We start from the raw sequence: 19,702 nt of genomic DNA on the forward strand, positions 1-19,702 counted from the left end.
GGGCGTTTTGGCGCCGCCTCACTGCTTTCTCGCAGCGCGAGAAGGCAGAAACATAATGGTAATAACTACCATTTTCGTTTCTGCTTCTTGCACTGCGAGAAAGCAGAAGTGCCTGGTTGGGGTTGGGCGGTCCTGCTCGAGGGAAGGGGGAGTGGCTTGCGTACTGACTATTTGGTCGACCCTGGGGCCCACCAAACAGTCAATACCCATAACAGTGGGCAAGCCACTCCCCCCTGCCCTCGAGCAGGACTGCCCACTCTCCCTTTTTCTCAGCCTACAGAGAAAATGGCCCGGGTGGGGCGCGCTCCGATGTGCCTCACCAATCACAACACTGCCATTGCAGCATTGTGATTGGTGAAGGGGAGGGAGAGGGCTGCCTGCATGATCACGAGTACAGCTGCAGCCGGAATTGGAAAACGCAGGACCGGACGTTGGAAAGCTGAGGTGGCGCAGGACGGTAAGTTTCAAAAAAGTTTTTTTAATTAAAACCCTCCCGCCTCCCCCCCGCGACGACCCCATTTCCAACCCCCCCCCGCCAGTCATGCCGGCCGTGACTGGACAATGAGAAATTAGCATGGCACTCAGCCTGAGGAACAATTGGGCCTGAGATATAGCCGGCCTCAAAACGGATCATCTTTACATTTGTCAAAGTGCTAACTAAAAAGAACGCGCCGTAGGGATTCGTCAGCACACAATCAATTCAGCACAGTATATTCCTCCGGTATATTAGGGTCTATGTTTAAGCACATCCACTGCAAATTAAAATTTAAAGTCAGGGATAATTCAAGCCAAAAAAACAGACCCTTCTTTTAGATTTGATGAAGCTTTGAGAGTGGAAATCACATGAGTAACTGTTACCGAGACAACATGGCTGGCAAGCAGACGCGAACATATGACTGAAGCAGGGATGCGAGTCTGTTGTAAATGCAAACACTGTATGTTAGCCTGGTTTTGGCAGACTGTGGCCATTTTTTCCATATTAAACGGGCTTGCATTTAGAGACAACGGCACACATGGAATGCAGGAATGGGACGTTACGAGGGCCCTGGAAGAGGTATGTCTTTCTGGATCTTGTGTGCCCAAGACAGCCAACGGCACACTATAAGGCATGAAATTATAATAGCCAATATGCCAGAGAAGTGTACATTGAAGATACCATTACTTCTGCCCCTGTGGCGCCATACCCCCATTCATTCTTAAACCCTTACACCAATCCCACTCACCCTCAGCATATGGTCATTTCCTTTTGAAACGTAGACGAAACGCGTGGCTGGCCTTGCAGCCTTGAGCTGTATGCGCACATACCAAGCGCATGATAGTCCACATACTATACACATTGTTCACATACCATGATGAGCATTGTCTTTTTATATTGAACCTCTGCTTTGCGTCTCTGCATATTGTATGCTAGTCGGGAATATATTGTGCACATTTAAAACACATCATTAATTTACTATGAGTAATGAGCAGGTACAGTGCATATTCCAATTCAGTGAGTGTCCATAGACCCTTGTGCCCCTGAGACGCACTTGATGCATGCTGCCCGCGCGCTGTGCATACTACTCAAGGAAGAGTAAACACTTCCATGTGTTTTAGAAAAACTGTTTTTGAACTTTAAAGAGTCTGTCATATTTTCAAGTTTGTTGCAAGATGTACAAAGAACGCTTAAGGTCACTCCTTTTTCTTTTAGTGCGCATCCACACTTATTTTTTAAAATGTTGTACCACTCCAAACTTGGCATCTGCCATCTTGGAAAAGTAAATTAAAAGTAAAAAAAAAGATATCAAAAATAGCTGAAGCATCATAACGCAGTGTGTGCATGGATGGTGAAGCATGTGCACATATATAGCTTATATAAGCTTTTTTGGTGATGCTGTTCCATATTAGCAAACATGCATTTTTTCCGTTTTTGCCAAATGTGGAACAGCATTACCAATAAACACAGCCAAAGAAAAGGGGCAGGTAATGGCATTGAAAGGGGAGAACATTGCTTTGCCAATGCTCACTGCGCCATGTGAGCCTCTATGCATCGAAGTATTTTAACTTGGACAAAAAGTGGAATGCCATCCAAAATTGTAGGGATATAATAGATAAGAACGTGCAACTAAGGCGATGTTCACGTGGATAAACGGAATCCCGCCAGTCGGTTCCTGCATCAGCATATGTAGAATATGTGATGTCAGAGGGTGGAGAGTCATGTGATGTGACGAGAACATTGTGATGTCAGAGGGTGGAGAGTCATGTGATGTGACGAGAACATTGTGCTGTCCAAGCGTGATGGGCCATGGAATAGAACATTGTGGTGTCAGGGTTATAGGGAACAAGACCGATATTGTGATGTCAGAGGGTTATGGCACTCTGGTTTAGATGGTGTACTGTGGCTCACTTTCTCAATCTTGTTTTGGAATGAGCATTGTTTTAATTCTGCAATTAAGATTTTGCTAAATCTTTAATATTCGAAGTGGAGTGTGTACGTGTGGTGTTTTTGTGTTTTCCTGTGAGTGTATGAGAGAGTGTGGAGAGAGAAAATGTATATTTTTTCAGTGATATGTATGCTCCATCACTGTAGGGGTTCTGGTGACAAAGTACACAAAGACGGCTTTTGTATTTGTTATACTGCATGTTTATTTCAGGTGCTATTAGCTTTAATAAAGTACATGTTTTCCGCAGAATAATGTTTATTGAAAACAGTATGTGAAACACCCGACAGTATGTCTTGATTGTAATTAGTAACAATACCAACATGTTCAGTTATGTTAGTCACAAGGTGGAGTTTTTCTGAATACTTTGACACCCATCTGTAGAAGATGGAGCATTTCTGGCAGGCCTTTGTCACTGAGCACTTGAAATGTTTTTCTTATGGGGGCAGTAAAACCACTGAGGACAGGATGCCTGGTCTGACGGCGTCATTGTGCTGGCCAGGCGCCGGCCAGGCGCAGCACTTTGTTCAGCCACTCATTGGTATTGACACTGGCGAGGTGAAAGTGGACATTTGCAAATTAGTCAAGAGGGGTTTCTGTGACCTCAAATTTGCTTGAAAATGCACCATTTGTCCACTCTTTTTTCATAATTTTTGCGGATGAGAACCCACCGAACCCCCTTAAGTTGTTCGGGCTCGCTCGCTACGGTGCAGTATGGCAATCAATTTAAGCCATACCAGTTTCAAATGTCACCAGCCGCCACTGCTTCTTCACAGGAAAGGTTCAGTGTCTTGGTAGGGAAGCTCTCACTAAAATATGAAGCATTTAGGGTAAAACTATAATTGGATGGCAAGATTTGTCCCAAATGGGACTTTATCTGGTTCTGGGTTCATCCAATCCTGTATTTGCTGGTGACATACCCGACAAATTGATATGCAGCATTGAGGAACCCATTGAAAAAATTATTTATAAGTATGAAGTAGTTTTTTGTGAACAGGTTGGTACGGCTAAGGGTTTAGTGCATCACATCAAACTGAAATCTGATGCCAAACAATTTGTTCACAAGGTATGTCAGGTTCCCTTGTCAGGGAAGAACTTAAGCAAGCATTAAAAATTATTTTTGCACAACGAATTTTAGTGCCTGTAGAATCTTCTCAATGAGTTGCTCCGGTCGTGGTTGCACGAAAAAAGTCAGGTGAGATTAGGCTTTGTGCAAACTTGAGAACACTTAATGCCAATATTGTGGTAGATTGCCATCCTTGGCCAAGGATACAAGAAATGTTGACTAACCTGGGTGGTGCAAAATGGTTTTCTATCATTGATCCGAGATCGGCCTACCATCAAGTGGCACTAGATGAAGCTTCCCAAGACCTGATGGCTTTTGTCACTCCCTTTGCAGCTTACCAATATTTAAGAATAGCATTTGGGTTGGCATCAGACGGCAGTGTCGTTCAAAAATTGATAGATGTTTATTTGCAGACTTAAAAGATGTTCAAGCTTATCAAGACGACATACTAATCTGTGCTAGTTCACCTGAGGAGCAAAACAAAATTCTTGACAATTTGCTGTGCATCTTATTGCATAGAGGCATGATTGTCAGAATAGAAAAGTGTAAATTTACCACTACAGAATTAAAATATTTAGGACATACCATAACTGAGTCTGGAATTAATCTTAAACTCTCTTTGGTGAGGGTTATTAAGGAGGCAAGTGATCCTACAGATCGCGATGTGCTTTGTTCCTTTTTAGGACTCGCTGAATACTATGCACATTTTGTTTCGCACTATGCTCAAGCAGTAGAGCCCCTTAGGTTGTTGTTAAGAAATGGTCTGAAGCTTATCTGGTCTGAGGAGGTTCATGTTGCTTTTGAGAAAGTAAATTAATTGATTGTAGAGGCTATGGTGTTGTCTGCATTCATAGAAAAATGCACTTCAATCACCACTGTTGATGCGAGTTTGATGGGATTGTGTGCTGTACTGAGCCATAAGTTGGGGGTAAAGAACAAACTATTGCATTTGCGTCCAGATCTCTAAGAAACTTTGAAAAGCAGTACAGTGCCATTGAGCGTACAACAGTTTCCTGCATAAGGGCAGTTCAAAAATTCAAGATGTATGTATGGGGTAGGTATTTTGAATTCCAAACGGATCACAGGCCATTAGTTTCTATTTTTTCAGGGGGGTTCACAACAATTTATCTGCTAGGTTGACTAGGCTTTTTTCCAAATTGCATGAATACACCTTCATCATCAAGCATGTGTCGGGTGGTAGTAATTTTAGAGCTGATTGCTTATCTCGAATGCCTGAAGCAGATTTTGATGATGAGAATGGAGGTGATGAAATTTAATGTGTCACTGTTGTTGATGCTACCCATACTTGGCACAATAATGATGTCTTGTTCACCGCTGATGAATGGGTGATAGCATCTCAAGAAGACGTGACTCTAAGTCAAGTTAGAGATTATATAGTGAAAGGATGGCCCGCTATAAGATGTCTACAGGGTGACTTAAGAAAATTTGCACAAGTTGCATGTGAACTCTCTGTGGTTAATGAATTTATCTTGAGAGGTGATCTTCACGTTCCTCCTACTATGATGCATCCTTCCATCATTGCCAGAGCACACAGAGGGCATTTGTGTTCTACTAAAATGTGTACGCACATTAAAGAACATTATTGGTGGTTTGCTTTAGATAACAAAGTGAAACTCACAGTGGATAAATGCCCTGAGTGTCTAATGTCTGACAAGCATTGGAAATTGAACAAAACACAACTAAATCCTGTTCCACTGCTTAGCACTCCTTGAGATAAAGTAGAGCTTGAATTTTCAAGTCCATATCTTTCTTTGCCAGCAGACATGAAATATATCATTTTATTAGTTGACTACTTTTCCAAATGGCTGAATTTTTCTTGTTTTAGTTCCTCATCTACTGTTGCAGCGATTAACTTCTTAGAACAAGTCTTTGCCATAGAAGGGTGTTAGAAGGTGGTTCGGACACACTGGGCTGCCCGGATTTTTGCTTTTTGAGCACCTATTTGTTGAGCTTTTTCTGTGGTAGAGCCTCATAAGTTGGGACTCCCTCACAGTGAACTCATGATGAAAGAGGCTGCGTGTGTATTTTAATGGTGTCCCTATAGCTTGACAAGACCGCTGCGCAGCAGATGGAGTAAGGGGCACCGGGCTGGTTACATGCAGTACATGTGTGTATACACATGTAGGGGCTGCGCAGGGGGGATTCCTGCCGTGCGCAGTCCAAGAGCAGCTACAAAGTGAATGGTGTGGCAGGACTTATGCAGAATTGAGTGGTGACACGGAATAGGCTTTATACAGTGGAAAGAAACATGCAAGATAATGTCTGTGTGCTTTACAGTGTTTATTCCATTATTCTCTTATGAGGAAAGTGAGCACATGGGCTAGTTTTACTTTCCTAAGGCCTACAAATTCCAGACACACACCAAAGTCCACTGTAACCTATGTGAGAAGAAGTATTCTGCAGAGTCCAAAGTCATATTTGCACTGATTTTGGGTCTTCTAGAAATGTTATATTTCTCTGAGTCAGCTCATAACCAGGGCCTGGCTGGGTGCTGACCCCAGCAGCCTGGATTGATGACCTTCCCTCCATGGAGAGAAGACGGGTGGAGCTACAGGCTAATCAATCAGCAGCTGTCACTGGGTGCCAGGCACCAAGCTGCACCAGGGAGAAGGCAGCATGGGGGGCAAGGAGCTCTCAGAAACCATGAGGCAGGAGACCATGGACAACACCATTTTGAACAAACCCAGAGGCCTGGGCAGGAAGGAGGGGCAGTGAAGTGATGTGTCGCTGTTTGATAGGGCAAACAGAGACTTCCTGCCAGCCCCCTCCCCAAACTTTAAAAAGTGCACAGGAAGAGGAGCTCTCTCTGGGGTGTGGTCTGCTGAGGCAGAGGGTGCTGGTGCCTGGCGCAATGGGCATTTGGAAGTAGGAACCCCCCTGACTGTCCCAGGATCCTGAACAGCCCCAGGAGAAGAGACCAGTGCGGGGCCTCTGCGCAGGAAGAAGAGAGCCCAGGAGGAGAGCCAGGCGAAAGGCTGACGCAGGAAGCCAGTAAAGAGGGTGAAGGAAAGTGCTCCCAGTGGCTGGGGTGCACCACCAGGAGAAAGAAGAGGCCAAGATCACCAAGATCGGAACCCTGGGGGCTGGGAAATGTCCCACAGAAGGTAGGCAACCTTTGACCTTCAAGAAAACCGATGACGAAGTGCGTGGGGCTTCGCCGCCGGTCTTGAATGTGGCCCAGATGTAAGACAGGTCCCGGTGGCTGCCCCCAAGAGAAGATAAGTCGGGGAGCGCCCGGAGGTGCCCACGCGGGGTGCCAGGAGCCCACCCTGCGTGGCCAAGGAGCCAGCGGGAGGGGCCCGGGATCCCAACTCCGGGCCCCATGTAAGGTAGGAGGTCGGGGAGCGCCGTCGCGCCCCCGCGTAAATGAAAGTTGGGGAGCGCCATCGCGCTCCCAGTGAAAAGGTGCCCAAGGGTCCCGGGACCCCATCCCCAGGCCCCGAAGAAGAGAAAGTGGTGTTTGCGGGGTGCCAGGAGCCCATCTTGGCCCCCGCAGAAGAGGCAATTCGGGGAGCGCCAGCGCGCTCCCCATGAAGCTGGTTTTGAGTCCCGGGACCCCAGTTCCGGTCCCCGAAGCAAAGCCAGGGGGCGCCGTTGTGCCCCCGTGTAGATGACTCAGGGGCCCGAGACCCCATCGCCGGGCCCCAAAGAAGAGGAGGAGGCCAGGGAAGTGCCACCACACTCCCCCAAGGTGAGGCAGGCTGGAGGAACCGGCGAAGTCCTGCGCGTCTGCCCGCCTAAGCGGACAGGACAGAACTGCGTTGTGGGTCCCGCGGCAGCACGCGAGGGTGCTGGCAAGGTGGGGAGCTGGCGGGGCAGCCGGCCGCGGACTCTCTGGACTGTCCCCCAACCTGGAGAGCCTGTGGGCGTCCCGGGTGGGACTGGGACCCCGAAAGCAAGAGAGGAGCGGCAAGGGGTACGGGTGGGACAGGGCCCCAGACAACCCGCAGACCGGCCGGGGGTGGACTCCCCAAGTCGCCTCCACTTACCTGGGGGGTCCAGGTAGGACCGGGCCCCCCAACGAGCCTGGCAAGGCGATAGGGCCCGGGTGGGACCGGGCCCCCGCAAAGAAGTGCAAGTTGCACGGCTCTCCCCGGCACAGCGGGAGAGCCACTGTTCTAATATGCAGGGCTAAAGAGAAATGCCCCATAATGCCTTGCAGGCCCGGACCGGCCTACAAAGAAAAGCCAGTGTTATCTCTGCTTGTGGTGGCCCCAGGAGGATGGGGACACCACCACATGTGTGACAGGGTGCAGAGGGAGCTGCACGAGCAACGCAGTCTCCCCGAGCACAACGTGAAGAAGTCCCTCCTTTAGTCTCATGGGGACTAAAAAGAATAACCCCTCGAGGGCTCAGCAAGGAGTCATCTGCATCCCCATGGCTGGAACTTTTGTTTTGCAGCTGGGGGTGCTTTAGCGACTGCCTCATGGAGTGAAATCCTGAGTTGGGGATGTCTGGAGAAGTGCATTCCCTGGAGGTGAAGAGGTGTAATTGCACCTGTAGTACATTTACTAATTTTATTTATTCCAGAGGGACTGAAGGTCGCATGTGTAATGTGAAGTACCTGTATAAGGTGAAGTACCTGTGTAAGGTGATGTCATAAACCAAATGGGGTTATGTTGCTCGACATTCCTGCTAGGGTGTCAGGGCTCTATATGCTTAAGCCTGTGAGTTCATCTGTGATGCCTTGAGGGGCTGTAATTGCAATGCATTCTAATGATCCACAAATGTGATGTGTACTGTCATTCTACAGTGATGCTTAAACATGTGTTCTTGCTGCTGCGCTTAGATGAAGAACCGAGACTGGTAGCCTTTAAGATGTAGAGGTCTGTACGTCATGGTCAGTAGAAAATGCTCAGTCAGGGTTGTGTATCATCAGGGCAGGTGCACCTATTTTAAATGCTTGTTGAGGTAACGGGGTGGGTCGCCGCTGGGATGATGCCAGTGCGCAGGGCCCTCACTCCAGGTTAGGTTCAACTAACTGCATTTGCGGGCAAGATGATGTGCATACATGGGAGTGGTGGTACTAGGCCCCACCCCCCTGCTGGAGGGGTGGAGATGTTATGCAATGTCACGAAGTAATTCCAACAGTTTATGTATATTTGTAAATTGATGCATAGTATTGGGATCTTTGCCTAATCCTATGGTCTGTATTTCTGTGGCATCTTTTTTAATCCAATCATGAAGAATTAGGAAATTGTACAATACACAAGAATGAATTCTAAACTGTTCCCATCAGCTGGCTTTTACTAACTGTTCCCTAATGGTGTTTGTTATGATGTTTTTATCTTTTTTATCTTTTTATGCATATGTGTATTATGTATAGATTTTTTTACTGTACTTTTATGATCTTATATCGTAAGTATCGAATAAAGTAAATTGACTGACTGACTGAGTAGTGTGTGGGTTTAATAAATGTCCTCTTACTTTTATAAAGCAATGTACAGACTGGAAAATCAATTATTGAGTGTTATTTCTGTGCACCTGTAACGGCGAATACTAGCCCACACCACCTCCCTTGAGGAAGCCTCAGACTGCTCTGCAACACTACCCTCTGAGAGTCAGGCGCTACAATTGGGTGTTTGGTTCCCAGTGAAGGACAAATGTAGTCATGTTATTGGTGCAGGCCTCACAGATACTGCCTCGTTTTCCAACAAAGAGTCACCTAGGTCTCAGGTTACAGACAATGGTTCACATTTTGTGTCTAAGGAAATTAATGAATTTTTGGACAAGCATGATGTTAAGCATTTGTGTGTTGCCCTCTATTCCCCATGTTCCAATGGTTTGGTAGGGAAGGAGAACAATGTGATCAAGGATGGTGTTCAAACAGCCATAGCGGCCACTTTCGACATCAAACAGTTCCTCAAGCAGAAAGTCTGGGAATATAATGCGACACCGCATTGCACTATGGGAGTCCCTCCATTCATGTTGTTGAGAGGGAGAGGTGTTCATTCCTCTGTATTTCTTACATTGTTAAAGGAGCAACTTTAAATCAAAGATACTGATTTCAGTTTAGTGGTCAAACAAAATGTAATTCTGCTAGTCGAGCAGAAACAGCTCAAAATGTCTCAAATTGGCAAACACAATACAGAATGTAACAATTTTCCCAAGGTTGGTGATTATGTCTTAATCAAGAAACCAGTCATTGTGAGTCCGTTTTTTACTCTCCCAACAAAGTCCCGGTAGTTAGCAGGGATTCAGTTATGTTGAAAATAAGGCGTGGTGGAATGTGAGGAACCTTGTGACCCTATCACATCAGCAAGTTGAGATTATCAATCAGAAGAAATGTAATGTCACAGATTTAGATTAGACACACTGGGTACAGTCAGCAATTGGTAGTGATGTGTCCATGCCATCTGTCAGGATAGTTGCTAATGCAACCAGTAATATATGTGCCAGGCCTCAGGAGTCCAAAAAGCCCAGCAGATACAAGGATTATGTGATGTTCTAATATTCCTTCCCATTGACTTTTCTTTCTTCTCTATTTTTGTTTTGTTTAAGGGGAAAGGTGATGTGATGTAACATGAGATGTGGTGGTATGACTCGCAGCTTGCCTCGCGCATCTGCTCTAGATGGCCTGAGTCACACTGCGTGTTTTAATATTGTTTGCATTTAAATTTGAATTTTTGACCTGTGCTGCAGCAAGCAGTCGGCGGTTAACATAACTGACCATGTCAATTGCAGGGATCGCTGTCGTTCAGTCTCTTCTGTCTTGGATGACTGTGCCAGAAAGAAATAAAGTTCTTCTACTCACCTTTCTGAATCCCAAACTTCATTACACCGGGCCAAAAAGGCCATTCAAGCACTCAGGCACACTTAAGTGTGCCCAAACTACTCCTCCTCCATGCGCCACCAGCTCCGCCCCGTCCTAAACCAGACCAGCAGTAGCGAAAATGATAATAGCATTGTAATTAGCATTTTTTTTTTTCCTTTTTCACTGCTCTAAGAGCAGTGGGGCGATGCTCCTCCGCCTTAGTGGAGAAGCCCCACTGGTCATAGCCGTTGAAACGAAGGTGACCAACCGCCCGTACATTTCATGGACTGCCCATAATTTGGGCCTCTTGTCCACTTTCCATGAAGAATTCTTTCACGGACACCTTTTGTCTGTAATTTCGTACTTTAGAGCAAGCTGCCACCTGCAAGCAGCCTTGGAGTTCTGTACTCTCACTGAAGGGGCCAGCTCCCACTCCTGCTGTGATCAGTGGCCTGCAGCAGACCCTCCCCTACCTAGCACAGGTTGCTATCGACCCATTATCATTCTGTATGTCGGCCTAATTATCACATACAGAATGATAATGGGCCAGTGACAGCATTTGCTGTGCCTCCTCCTGCCAGAGCCCAGGGCATGGCAAACTGCTTTTGTTTAGGGGCTTCTGTCACCCCACCAGGCACCAAGCTCTGGGGTGGGTGGAGGTTTCATTTTGGTGCATGAGACTGTGACAGCCCAGCAGGATACATTGTAGCAGGCAACAGTGCACGAGATCATTAATTGTTTCCTGAGCCTGCTGGGGCCAGCGCCGGGTAGGCAAGTCTGCGTAGAGCAGAGCCGATGAGCATGCTAGCAGCCTGGCCTAGCCAGTTTCAGCGCTGTACAGCAGTGAGACAGTGGCATTAAAATGCGTGACAATGCATTTCAGTGCGGTGATGCGGAACACCACACTGAAATGCGTTATTGTCACATCTGATGCGTGATACTTGGCAGGCCTGTGTTACCCAGGTGCATCCAATATGCAAACGTAGGTATTTAAGTTTCAGTCAGGCACACAACAGATGCAGTGCAAGGTTCTCTCAACCTAATATAAACGTATTTTGACTTGTGCTTGTGTTGGTTGTCTATTTACTTATGTAATATTGCACAACCTCCTCTGATGTGTCTGTAAAATGTACCTTTTGGCCTGAATTTTTGTCCTGAATTCTGACCTTCTGTCCTGAATTTTTGTCCTGAATTTTTACCATTTGTCCTGAATTTTTACACTCACTGTCCTGAATTTGCACCCATGCCAGTTGGTCACCCTAGTTGAAATGTCACTAACAATTACACTAAAATTATGAGAATGTCACATTTAGCAATCTGAAATCTACGCGGGCACACTCGCCGACCCTCTCCCCAAAACTGGGATATTAATTAGTCGATACCAGGACTGAACAGAGAGAAAGGAGGTGGGACCGGCTGCCCCTAGAGAGGAGGGAGACCCCTTCCTTGGGGGCGAATGACTGTAAGTGAGGGGTGGGGCTAGGAGCCCACAAGGAGTTTTCCAGCGGCTGCCAATGCACAAAACTCTCTACTGCATAGGACACTGAGGAACAGTGTTCTCCTCGCCGAGCACGAGGATCGGAGCAGCAGATAGCAGATACGAGTGCCTGTCCTCAAAATGGCCGCCCATTGCGACACTCAGCCTCCTCCACAGAGCGCTAAGGCCTGCTGAGTGCCAGGGCAACCTGAAGAGGTGAACCGAGGTCTCCCCCTAGCACCAACAGACTTGAGGGGACCTGTGGCTCCCCGAAACAAGATTGCCTCATCCAAGATGGCCGACACCATAATAATCTCGGCCCCACGGAGATCTGCCAGCTGTCAAAAGCGGGATCTCTCCACCATAACGAATGTACCCATCCTCTACAAGGGCCTTCAAATAGCTAAAAACGAATTACCTTGCATTAGTAAGCTCAAGCCCTTCACAGAGCCCGAATTCGAAAATGCCTGATCCAAGATGGCAGACACCGTACTAGTGTCAGCCCCACAGAGATTTGTCTGCATTCAAGGCGAGAGCCCCCCACCATAATGAAGGCACCTGTCCTCTACAAGGGCTTTTAAATAGCTAAAACGAATTACCTTGCATCAGAAAGCTCAAGCCCTTCACAGGATTACAGGCTGGCAAGTGATAACTACTGCAACATCCTTCAATCTGCATACAATGTCAGAACCAGACAGCATACTTATGTGAGGCAAGTGTTTCTGTGATTGTATACCCGGAGCAGACTCTAGCGCCCCCAGACCTACCAGCAGAAACGAAGGGGCCCCATAAAGTCGTTCTCCAACTTCAGTGAGGCTGTTTGATTTCTGCTGATACTCCTTACCGGTCCTCGAAAAATGGGAGCCACCTAGAGGCTTCGGCAGCAATTGTCCGACGTGGGTGCCCTTCCGTGCGGGGACCGACACCTTCCCCTCCATCCCCTCCACAACCCTGTGGGGGCCCAACGCCTTCTGCCCTATGAAGCGATGATTGAGCCCGATAATTACTGAGCGCCACAAGCGGACGGGAAGGCTCTCGCTCACCTCAGCGCAGCAAGAAGTGCCAGCTGCACTGTTCAGGCCATTAACAGCTGTGCAGCAGGTAGTGCCAGCTGCATCGTTTAGGCCTTTTTACAGTTGCGCAGCAAGTAGTGCCAGCTACATCGTTCAGGCCTTCTACAGCTGTGCAGCAAGTAGTGCCAGCTACACCGTTTAGGCCTTTTACAGCTGAGCAGCAAGTAGTGCCAGCTGCACCGTTTAGGCCTTTTACAGCTGTGCAGCAAGTAGTACCAGCAGCACCGTTTAGGCCACTTTATCAGTGGCGACAGTTCTGATCGAGTTAGGACACTCTCTGCATTGGCAGCAGCCTTGACATTATGGATTCAGGGCATTTGAGTCCCCCTCGGAGATGGCCCGTTGGTCAGGGAGACTGCGAGTTTTGTACAGAGCCAGGCCCTTTTACATATATGTGGTGTTAGGAAATGCTTTTCATGTTGTATGATTTACGCACCCTGTTCTGAGTACCTCTAAAGGTGGTCTGTATGATTTACGTAGCCTGTTCTGAGTACCTCTAAAGATGGTCTTATGATGACGAGGTTGTCGTGCATATTTGGATTTTGCTAGTCTGTCATTTGCTAGTCTGTCACATGTAAAGAATTCCCTTGTAAATATTATCTAGTGTCAGGTGGCATCATGTTTACCTACATGAGGGGCCCAACAAGTACCAGCGGAATCACAGAAACTCTCAAGCCCCCCATCTTCTTCTGCTCTGAAGTAACAACCTGTTCCTAATCGCCTCACTTCCTGACGGCACATTAGTTTAGATATCTTCACCCGACGTCTGGAATATGTGCCCCCTTTATGTCCTTATACTTCTCCTCACCACCGCTTTCCTAGTAACACCCTGCTCATATCCCCTCCACCCTCCTCTGCCTCATTTTCCCAACATGGCCAACCCTCGAATTAAGGCTGGAATAACTGCTACAAAATCATTTATCCTCCCGAGCAGACTAAAGCTGCAGTAAAACGATTGAAGCATAACACTATTGAACGTTTCCCGGATTCCCTTTTTGTTGATCAATTTCACAATGGTCGTTTTGGGAGGCTCAAAAACGATTTTATTTTCTTCACTCACGACACCCCCTCCTGGTCCACCAGCTTATATAATTTCCTTAACGTCACCTCCTCCTCCTCTATCCCTCATGGGAAACAACTAAAAAGTTCCCCCTCTGTGTGTTTCAACGGCTACCTCACTGTCTCACTCTATAACAACAGTACTGTCATGATCCAAGGCAAAGACTCCTCTCTCTCGCTCTTTGACCACCTCTTCCCCTCCCTTCTCCCCTCTTCTGCGACCGGGTTTTCCCCTGACTCTTCTTCTAGCTCCACTCATTACTCCCTTTCTCCTCCCCTGACCCCCCTACACTCCAATTGGCTGCACTCTCGAGAAGCACAGGTCGGCCCTCTTCCCTCCCCCTCCCCTGTGCCCTAATCTCCTATTTCCCCCCTCACAGTATTCCCCCCCTTCATCACTTCAACCTTACCTCTAGCTAATACGCTCCTCGTCCAATCTGCACCATCCCGGTACTCCAATTTCTTCTCCTCCCCCATATTCCTACCTGCCACCCCCCTTTTAGGCCACCTCTCCTCCAACCTTCTCTCCCAGTTAACTCTCCCTACGCTCCCCTTATTCCTCCTTCCCCCCTCTTCTCTACCCCCTCCTCCCCTCGGTATTCACCCTGATTTCTCCACAAACCCATTGCTTCTCTCTCCCTCCTCCCACTCCTCCAGCAATGCTGTGCTACCCCCTTTCCCCCTTGGTAACCCTTACCATTTCCCTCCTTCGGGCCCAGCAGAACCACTTCCTTTCTTCAACTTCCCTCTCTCCCAACCCCCTCACTCTGCCAGATGCCCGTTCCCTCACAGCCACCTCTTCTAGCTGACAGGACCTCTTCAACCACCCCCCTCTTTTCCTCCCAAACCTCCTACATTCCCATGACTCCACACAGTCCTCCCCTCTCCTTCTATCCTGCCGCCGTGATCCGCACCCATCTCCCCCTAAATATGTCCGTAGTTCCTTTCCTTCTTGCAACACCAACAAAGTCAACTCTCCCATCACCTCTGATTCACCAACTCCCGCTCTCATCCTCCACCTTTCCCCACTTTTGAACCTTATACCCCAACTCTACTCCTGTCCCCCCCTCCTCTCCCTGCCTTCCACCACCAATTCCACCCCCTCCTGTTTCCATCGAGCCGCCCGACCTTCTGTGCTCTGCCTTACTCTCTCTGGAAAATAAGCTAGGCTCTCTTACCACCGCCATCTCCCAGCTTGTAGCTGCCGTTTCACTTTTAAGCTCCAAGATTTCCACCTTTCCATACACCTCTATTCCTTTGGAAAACCCTCACCTTCCCACGAGATGCACCTCGCCCCCTCACCCCACTATAGCAAAGCTCAAACTGTCGTTTGCAAACGTCGTTAACTCACTCAAGCCCTTGAACGCCACCCTTCTTCAACCTGCATCTCCTATTAACTCTATTATCTACACTATTCCTACCATCTCCTCTGTCAGAACCAAGCATCCACCTAAACCCCCCCGAGCATTCCCGTATAAGTACAATTTCCCAATCACCCTTCAGAGCCCAAGTGCCCCCGTCACCAAAACAGTCTTGACAGAGCTGCGCTGTCTGCTCCACAACTGCAGATCTGCAGTAAAACACAAATTTGAAATCTCTGATACCATCACCCTTCACAATATTGACATGCTCTTCCTCACAGAGACTTGGTTCAATGATACCACTCACTCTATGTTTGATCTCCTATTTCCCACAGGCTATTCTATATTTATGAATGATAGAATTGACAACATTGGGGGAGGTGTTGCAGTCATCTTTAGAAACTCCCTTCAACTTAAGGCTCCTCCTATCAGCTCCTTCCACACTTTTGAATGCCTTTCTCTTGAGCTTCAATTGCACCACCACTCACCCCTCAGATTCCATGTAATTTACCGCCCGCCTTGTAGTGGCCCTTCGTTTATGGAGGAACTCACGGATTTCATCAGCAACCAATTCTCGCAAAGTGACAATCAGACCTTCGTGGTGACTTCAATCTCCACTGGGGCTCACAGCAAGACTCTTCTGCGAACTCGCTGGCCACCTTCCTCTCTGCAAACGATCTTATCCAACACTGCACAGAATCAACACACTCCAAGGGCTCAATCTTGGACCTTGTTATTTCTAAAGCACGCATGCTCTCTATCACTACCCCTATTCATGTAGACTGGTCTGACCACCTCCTCATCCCATTCTCTCTTCACCTATCTCACTCTATAACTCTTGGCCAACCTAAGAGGGCTACCTCCTGGTTCCGTGATGCTAAAAAGATTGATGTCGGTTCCCTCTGTGAATCAGCTTTGTTATCACTTCCTAGGCTAGACCCAAACCTTGATGTTGATGAAGTCACCTCCCAGTGCCTCACAGTCCTTGCAGTCGAAATCAATAACGTTGCTCCTCTCCAAAGCAAAAAGATATGGCCCACTCCCTCAGCTCCTTGGTTCAACAAATCCCTCTATGAAGAAAGGAAGCAGCTAAGATTCCTGGAGAAACAATGGAGGCAAGCGCCCTCCACCGATAATTTGGCCACGCTTCGTTCAGCAAGATCCAAGTACCACACGCACATCTTCCTTGGGAAAGCGTCGCACTTCAGAACCTTCCTTGACTCAGCCAAAAATAGACCCAAAAATCCATTCGATCTCATCAAGCCTCCTAACTGCTCTCCCCCAACCTCCAAGTTGGAGGATTCTACACAGAAAGCAGCGGATTTCGCTATATTCTTTGACGAAAAAGTGAAATCCCTTGTGGATCAGGTCGCTCATCCTACCCCTCCAGAGGAGCCAAATCCTTAGCCATTTGGCAAAACTTTGACCCCATCTCTGAAGATGCCCTTCTCAATTGCATCCTCGAAACAAATCTCTCCAACCATTCTCTGGACCCCATCCCCAGTGCCATTGCCATTGACTTCTATACCCATTCTCTTTTCTATTGGACCACTCTGGTTAACCTCTCCCTCTGTCAAGGCTCCCTTCCTGTCTCCTTCAAAACTGGGCAGGTCACCCCTTTGCTTAAAAAACCCACTGCTGATGCAAAGGACCTCAACAACTTCCGCCCCATCACTAACCTACCCTTTCTTGCGAAGATCACAGAAAGATGTTGTAATGAATGTCGTGGGGTGGGGAAGATATGCCGTGGGAGGAATGAGGCAAAGGCACAACGAACGTCTGCACGATAGTTGGGGGTTTATTGGTAGAAGTCTTAATGCAGTAACAACTTAGAATCTCACAAGGCTGACAACAATGAATGTCTGTTGGTGGCTGCTTTCGTCGTTCTTGGAAGTCCTCCCCGGTTTGGCTCCAGGCGGCAGGTCTTCTTACTCGCAGGGACGTTTCCCCAGGACAGAAAGAAAAAGAGAATACACCGGGTTACTGGCGTGACCGGTATCAAATATGTGCACGAGGGGCGGGGAAAGGACGTGAAGGGGATCACCAGGGACCAACACTGATCAGTGCTCTTTCCTATCTGTGACAGTGATAGCGCTTGCAGAGGCACTCCCGTCCCGTGACCACCCAGCCGCCCTCTACCCTTTCCCTCCCTCCGAAACGAACACTCCCCGTAAGCGCGCCCGTACCTTGCGAAGCCACACTTCTCCAGGTGAAGTGTGGCTGGGCGGAGCGTGGTTACGTTGGCCTCCCGGCTTCTCCTGCGGTCCGTGGACTGGTCCCGCTCCGGTTTCAGGCAACAGCAACTCGGCTCCGGTATCCTCCCGTCCAACGGCGAACTCTGCAGAGGCTTCTTGCTCCGTCCTGGCGTTCGCGTTGTCTCGCTCCAGATCTCGCGCTATCAGCGCCGTCGATGACCCTGATTGGCTATCCGGCGATGACGTGGTTGTTGTTCCTGCTTCCGGGTACATCCAAGCGGCCGTAGAGGGGGCGCGGACATCCTGCGTGCGCCGAGGCGGAAAGGAAGATGGACAAGGATCAGCGTCAGCGTCGTGGCAGGTAGGGACCCCCTGACAGATGTGTAGCGAAACAACTCTCTCGTCATATTAAGGACAATGATCTTCTTGACAATTGTCAGTCCGGCTTCATCCAAAACTGCAGCACTGAATCAGCCCTACTACAAGTGGTTGATGACGCGCTAAGCATACTCGATTCGGGGGGGTCATGTCTTCTAATTCTCCTTGACCTTTCTGCAGCCTTTAACACTGTCAATCACAACACTCTCCTCAACACTCTGCAACAGAGAATGGGCATGGAGGGCACCGTGCTTAAATGGTTTGCTTCCTTCCTCTCTGATAGATCCCAAATGATAAAAATAGCGAACAGTCTTTCATCGCCTTTGGCGGTAGGTCAATTTGTTCCTCAAGGCTCTATACTTGCACCCACATTGTTCAAACTCTATTCGGAACCACTGGGAAATCTTGTAAGTAAATCCGGGATCCACTATCATCTCTATGCAGATGACACTCAAATCTACCTCAAGGTTGCCTCCACTCACGATCTCGCCACCCAAAGCTCTACTCTCGACTCCATTCAAAACTGGATGTCAACTCATCAACTGATTCTAAATCCCTGCAAAACTGAATTTCTCCTCCTCTCCCCCTCACTCTCTCCTCCCCCGGTTCAATTATGGATGGGTCAAATGAATCTACTTAACAATAAACCCAACATTGTTGACAGCGCAAAATCCCTTGGTGTCATACTCGACAAAAAACTCAATCTAATCTCCCACATCAATTCCATTGCAAAGTCTGCTCGATACCAACTGCGCCTTCTTTGGGGAATTCGTCGCTTTTTCTCGGAGCAAGACCTTAAAACCCTGGTGCAATCGCTGGTCCTCTCCAGACTGGACTACTGCGATTCTCTTCTTACTGGCCTCCCCAGATCACACCTGTCCCCCCTTAAATCTGTTCTCCATTCAGCAGCTCGTTTCATTTATGGGGCCAAAAGAAGCGACCACATCACACCGATGTTATCCTCCCTCCGCTGGCTTCCCATCTAGGCGAGAGCTATCTACAAGACTGCCTATATCACCCACAAAGCCTTGCACTCCTCCTCTCCACGCTACCTGGCGAATAAACTGAAACTCTCTGGAGGCTCTAGACCATCACGTAATGCGGAAAATCTACTGCTTGAACCTCCCACTTTCAAGAAGGAAAGATCGATGGCTCAATCCTTTTCAGGCGAATCTGGAACTCCCAGTGAGAATCTGGAACTCACTTCTGCCTCAGCTCCGGACCACCTCCTCCTCCCAGGACTTCAAAACGGACCTCAAAGTTCTCCTCCTCCAAAGACACTTCCAAATTTAATTCACACCCTCTCTATTATCTGAAGGAAGACCCTGCACTATAGGAAATTCTGTTCTCCATGACTATGGAAGTGCCTTCCATGACTATGGAAGTGTTCTTGTGTTTGGAGTGTTTGCCGTTTATTGCAGTATTATCCTTGTACCTGTGTTTGGTACACACGCCACTTTCTCTTGTAACACTCTGTTTGCTACCTCTCACATTTTGTTTGCTTTAGATACTTGCACAAGTGCCATTGCCTACGTAACGTTTGTTCTTGTGCATGAGTGTCTGCCATATATTGCATTATAATGCCTCTTGTACTTTGTTTTCTCTTGTAACCTGCACACGTCACTTTCTCCTCTTGTATTGCACCGTTTGCTACCTCATGCATTTTGTTTGCTCACAATTGTCACTTTTACCTCATGTAATTTAATGTTTGTTTCTGTAATTTGCTCACTTATAATTTTCTCCTCATGTATCATTATTGTTTCTATTATGAAGTGCTCTGAGGCCGTGGGGTAAAGCCCGCGCTATATAAAAAAACATGAAATAAACATGAAAAACCGCGACTGTCTGGGAAAATCCGAGACATCCGGTCACCCTACAGTCACAGTCAAGGCACAAAT

This window comes from Lissotriton helveticus, chromosome 5_1 (genome assembly GCF_964261635.1).
Source record: "Lissotriton helveticus chromosome 5_1, aLisHel1.1, whole genome shotgun sequence".
NCBI classification, from domain to species: domain Eukaryota; kingdom Metazoa; phylum Chordata; class Amphibia; order Caudata; family Salamandridae; genus Lissotriton; species Lissotriton helveticus.